Source organism: Schistocerca serialis, chromosome 4 (genome assembly GCF_023864345.2).
Source record: "Schistocerca serialis cubense isolate TAMUIC-IGC-003099 chromosome 4, iqSchSeri2.2, whole genome shotgun sequence".
In the NCBI taxonomy this organism is placed as follows: domain Eukaryota; kingdom Metazoa; phylum Arthropoda; class Insecta; order Orthoptera; family Acrididae; genus Schistocerca; species Schistocerca serialis.
Window position 1 is genome coordinate 415,007,227 of NC_064641.1, and position 5,000 is coordinate 415,012,226.

The 5,000-nt window shown below is 51.4% G+C and overlaps 1 non-coding gene across 1 annotated transcript in view; it reads left to right on the plus strand.

The window, feature by feature from the left end:
* The first annotated feature begins 3,902 nt into the window (after positions 1 to 3,902).
* Positions 3,903 to 5,000, plus strand: part of LOC126476773 (small subunit ribosomal RNA) — a 1,909-nt gene continuing 811 nt past the window's right edge. The window contains exon 1 of the ribosomal RNA XR_007587219.1: positions 3,903 to 5,000. This exon is cut by the window's right edge and continues 811 nt beyond it. This is a non-coding gene — a ribosomal RNA (small subunit ribosomal RNA).

Sequence of the window (5,000 nt, forward strand, 5' to 3'; positions counted from 1 at the left end):
CCTACGTTGTGCTTAACCTAACCTACGTTGTGCCTTAACCTAACCTACGTTGTGCCTTAACCTAACCTACGTTGTGCCTTAACCTAACCTACGATGTGCCTTAACCTAACCTACGTTGTGCCTTAACCTAACCTACGTTGTGCCTTAACCTAACCTACGTTGTGCCTTAACCTAACCTACGTTGTGCCTTAACCTAACCTACGTTGTGCCTTAACCTAACCTACGTTGTGCCCTAACCTAACCTACGTTGTGCTTAACCTAACCTACGTTGTGCCTTAACCTAACCTACGTTGTGCCTTAACCTAACCTACGTTGTGCCTTAACCTAACCTACGTTGTGCCTTAACCTAACCTACGTTGTGCCTTAACCTAACCTACGTTGTGCCTTAACCTAACCTACGTAGTGCCTTAACCTAACCTACGTTGTGCCTTAACCTAACCTACGTTGTGCCTTAACCTAACCTACGTTGTGCCTTAACCTAACCTACGTTGTGCCTTAACCTAACCTACGTTGTGCCTTAACCTAACCTACGTTGTGCCTTAACCTAACCTACGTTGTGCCTTAACCTAACCTACGTTGTGCCTTAACCTAACCTACGTTGTGCCTTAACCTAACCTACGTTGTGCCTTAACCTAACCTACGTTGTGCCTTAACCTAACCTACGTTGTGCCTTAACCTAACCTACGTTGTGCCTTAACCTAACCTAATTTGTGCCTTAACCTAACCTAATTTGTGCCTTAACCTAACCTAATTTGTGCCTTAACCTAACCTAATTTGTGCCTTAACCTAACCTAATTTGTGCCTTAACCTAACCTAATTTGTGCCTTAACCTAACCTAATTTGTGCCTTAACCTAACCTAATTTGTGCCTTAACCTAACCTACGTTGTGCCTTAACCTAACCTACGTTGTGCCTTAACCTAACCTACGTTGTGCCTTAACCTAACCTACGTTGTGCCTTAACCTAACCTACGTTGTGCCTTAACCTAACCTACGTTGTGCCTTAACCTAACCTACGTTGTGCCTTAACCTAACCTACGTTGTGCCTTAACCTAACCTACATTGTGCCTTAACCTAACCTACGTTGTGCCTTAACCTAACCTACGTTGTGCCTTAACCTAACCTACGTTGTGCCTTAACCTAACCTACGTTGTGCCTTAACCTAACCTACGTTGTGCCTTAACCTAACCTACGTTGTGCCTTAACCTAACCTACGTTGTGCCTTAACCTAACCTACGTTGTGCCTTAACCTAACCTAATTTGTGCCTTAACCTAACCTAATTTGTGCCTTAACCTAACCTAATTTGTGCCTTAACCTAACCTAATTTGTGCCTTAACCTAACCTAATTTGTGCCTTAACCTAACCTAATTTGTGCCTTAACCTAACCTAATTTGTGCCTTAACCTAACCTAATTTGTGCCTTAACCTAACCTAATTTGTGCCTTAACCTAACCTACGTTGTGCCTTAACCTAACCTACGTTGTGCCTTAACCTAACCTACGTTGTGCCTTAACCTAACCTACGTTGTGCCTTAACCTAACCTACGTTGTGCCTTAACCTAACCTACGTTGTGCCTTAACCTAACCTAGTTTGTGCCTTAACCTAACCTAGTTTGTGCCTTAACCTAACCTAATTTGTGCCTTAACGTAACCCATGTTGTGCCGTAACGTAACCCATGTTGTGCCGTAACGTAACCCATGTTGTGCCGTAACGTAACCCATGTTGTGCCGTAACGTAACCCATGTTGTGCCGTAACGTAACCCATGTTGTGCCGTAACGTAACCCATGTTGTGCCGTAACGTAACCCATGTTGTGCCGTAACGTAACCCATGTTGTGCCGTAACGTAACCCATGTTGTGCCGTAACGTAACCCATGTTGTGCCGTAACGTTACCCATGTTGTGCCGTAACGTAACCCATGTTGTGCCGTAACGTAACCCATGTTGTGCCGTAACGTAACCTATAATATGCCTTAACCTAACCTATAATATGCCTTAACCTAACCTATAATATGCCTTAACCTAACCTATAATATGCCTTAACCTAACCTATAATATGCCTTAACCTAACCTAAAGTGCGCCGTAACCAAAACTATATTGTGCCTTAACCTGACGCACGTTGTCGCTGAACCTGCTCTGTAATTGTTATGCAACTCGTTAAATTAGTGTAGTGTTGCCTAACCGCAACCCTCGCAATATAGTTCGCTACTCGCACTGCCCGGTCCCCTGTGTATCGCGTCATGTTAAACACCTTGCAGGTGTTGCTGACTTTCCACATGCTCCTGCTATACACTGTAATGTGGATAGCAGCAGGACGTACATGCCCCCCCCCCCTTCCCCCCTGCCTTCGCAAGCTGGTCGGTGAGAAGTTTGCATGTTCAACGCCCTTCGCATGCCGACGTACTCAGCCTACGTTGTGGTACGGCCTGTCACCTGTCCGCCGATGTACGCAAAACCCACAAACTGTACTGCACATTGGTCCGTATGTACTGAATGATACATCGTGGCACATGTGGCCGTATGACGACTGCGCCTAGCAACGGCGGACCATACAGTCCAAATATTGTGCACGCAGCTACGTGTCGTCTCCCTATAAGAGCTGGATTGCAGTGTGGTACGCCATACAGACGTGTGGGAGGAACGGACGCCCTGGATGGCGATCAGCATGAGCAGTCTGTTGATGTAGTGGAGCGTGTATTCGGACGTAGTCGTCTCTTCTCACACACCGTGATAGCATGTTGCACCGTGTTCCACATCTGCGACATGCTGCAGAGGCCGGCTGACAGTCGTTCGCGCAATGGACACCGCATACGTACGGGGTCGACCTTCCACGTGTTCTCTAGGCGTGCACATGTTGTTGCGTCTATGTGGGCAGACGTAGTGTGTTGTGACACCTGACACAGGCATGCAATACTCGTTGCAAATGGCGATGGACGTGTACGTTTGCTGGTGACGTTACGCAAATGAACAACTGGTAACCCGTTGTGGTGCGGTTGTTCTCGCTAGAGGTGAATCAGTGTTGGCGACGATCGGTCGAGCTATTAACCGGTTGTTTCAGGGATACCCACCATGCCCACGAACGTGAAAGGGGATCTGGGTGTGAGGCGATACGCGGCGGTGGCTGGGTGGGACCGTCCCCGGCCGGTGAGGGGGGGCCGCCCGGCGTGCTGGCAGCGCGGTGCGTGGGCGCACGCGCTACAGCCGGCTGGTGGGGGCGGCCAGTGGCAGGCGCGCCGGCCGACGGACGCGGCAGGCGGCGCAGCTGCGCGCCGGCGCCCCCTGCTCGCGGCGCCTTGCGGCCAAAGTAGGTCCTCGCGGGCCCGGTGCGAAGCGCGGTGGCCATCTGCAGTGTGCTGGTCCGATTGAGGACTTTGTGCGCTGAGGATGCGCCGCCGCCCGGCGCTCGGCGCCGCGACGCCGTCTGCTGCTCGGTCGCCCCAGCGGTTCTCGCAGGTGGTTTGTATCGCAGCTGTGCGGACGTGTTGGCGCGTGCGCTGTGCTGGGAGAGTTCGCTTCGGCACCCAAGTGGGGCTTTTGTCCTTCTGTGGCGCCGGCGTTGGAGCTGCCGGTCACCGTAGGTGGCGCGTGTTGTCTCCCGCCGGCAATGCCACGACAGCACGCTCCCGGGCCTCTGTCGGCAGCGGCAAGCTCAGTTGGGAGCACGGGTGGTCGCACCTAAAGCGTCTACTCGCCTAACTCCGGGCGATTGCGCCTCTCTCGAACCCGACCAAGTACTTAGGACGGCGCTGCGCGCCGCCGGGACCTGAGAGGGTTTCGAGGTGTGTTGTGCAGGGGAGCTCAGCCTCCTCCTGTTTGCAGAATAATTGAGCGGACGCTTGCGTGTTCGCGCGGGCCCCCGGGACACACTCCCGGGCGGCCGGCTGCTCAGCTCTAGTTGACGCAGCTCCCTGGTTGATCCTGCCAGTAGTCATATGCTTGTCTCAAAGATTAAGCCATGCATGTCTCAGTACAAGCCGCATTAAGGTGAAACCGCGAATGGCTCATTAAATCAGTTATGGTTCCTTAGATCGTACCCACGTTACTTGGATAACTGTGGTAATTCTAGAGCTAATACATGCAAACAGAGTCCCAACCAGAGATGGAAGGGACGCTTTTATTAGATCAAAACCAATCGGTCGGCTCGTCCGGTCCGTTTGCCTTGGTGACTCTGAATAACTTTGGGCTGATCGCACGGTCCTCGTACCGGCGACGCATCTTTCAAATGTCTGCCTTATCAACTGTCGATGGTAGGTTCTGCGCCTACCATGGTTGTAACGGGTAACGGGGAATCAGGGTTCGATTCCGGAGAGGGAGCCTGAGAAACGGCTACCACATCCAAGGAAGGCAGCAGGCGCGCAAATTACCCACTCCCGGCACGGGGAGGTAGTGACGAAAAATAACGATACGGGACTCATCCGAGGCCCCGTAATCGGAATGAGTACACTTTAAATCCTTTAACGAGTATCTATTGGAGGGCAAGTCTGGTGCCAGCAGCCGCGGTAATTCCAGCTCCAATAGCGTATATTAAAGTTGTTGCGGTTAAAAAGCTCGTAGTTGGATTTGTGTCCCACGCTGTTGGTTCACCGCCCGTCGGTGTTTAACTGGCATGTATCGTGGGACGTCCTGCTGGTGGGGCGAGCCGAAGGCGTGCGACCGCCTCGTGCGTGCTCGTGCGTCCCGAGGCGGACCCCGTTGAAATCCTACCAGGGTGCTCTTTATTGAGTGTCTCGGTGGGCCGGCACGTTTACTTTGAACAAATTAGAGTGCTTAAAGCAGGCAAGCCCGCCTGAATACTGTGTGCATGGAATAATGGAATAGGACCTCGGTTCTATTTTGTTGGTTTTCGGAACCCGAGGTAATGATTAATAGGGACAGGCGGGGGCATTCGTATTGCGACGTTAGAGGTGAAATTCTTGGATCGTCGCAAGACGAACAGAAGCGAAAGCATTTGCCAAGTATGTTTTCATTAATCAAGAACGAAAGTTAGAGGTTCGAAGGCGATC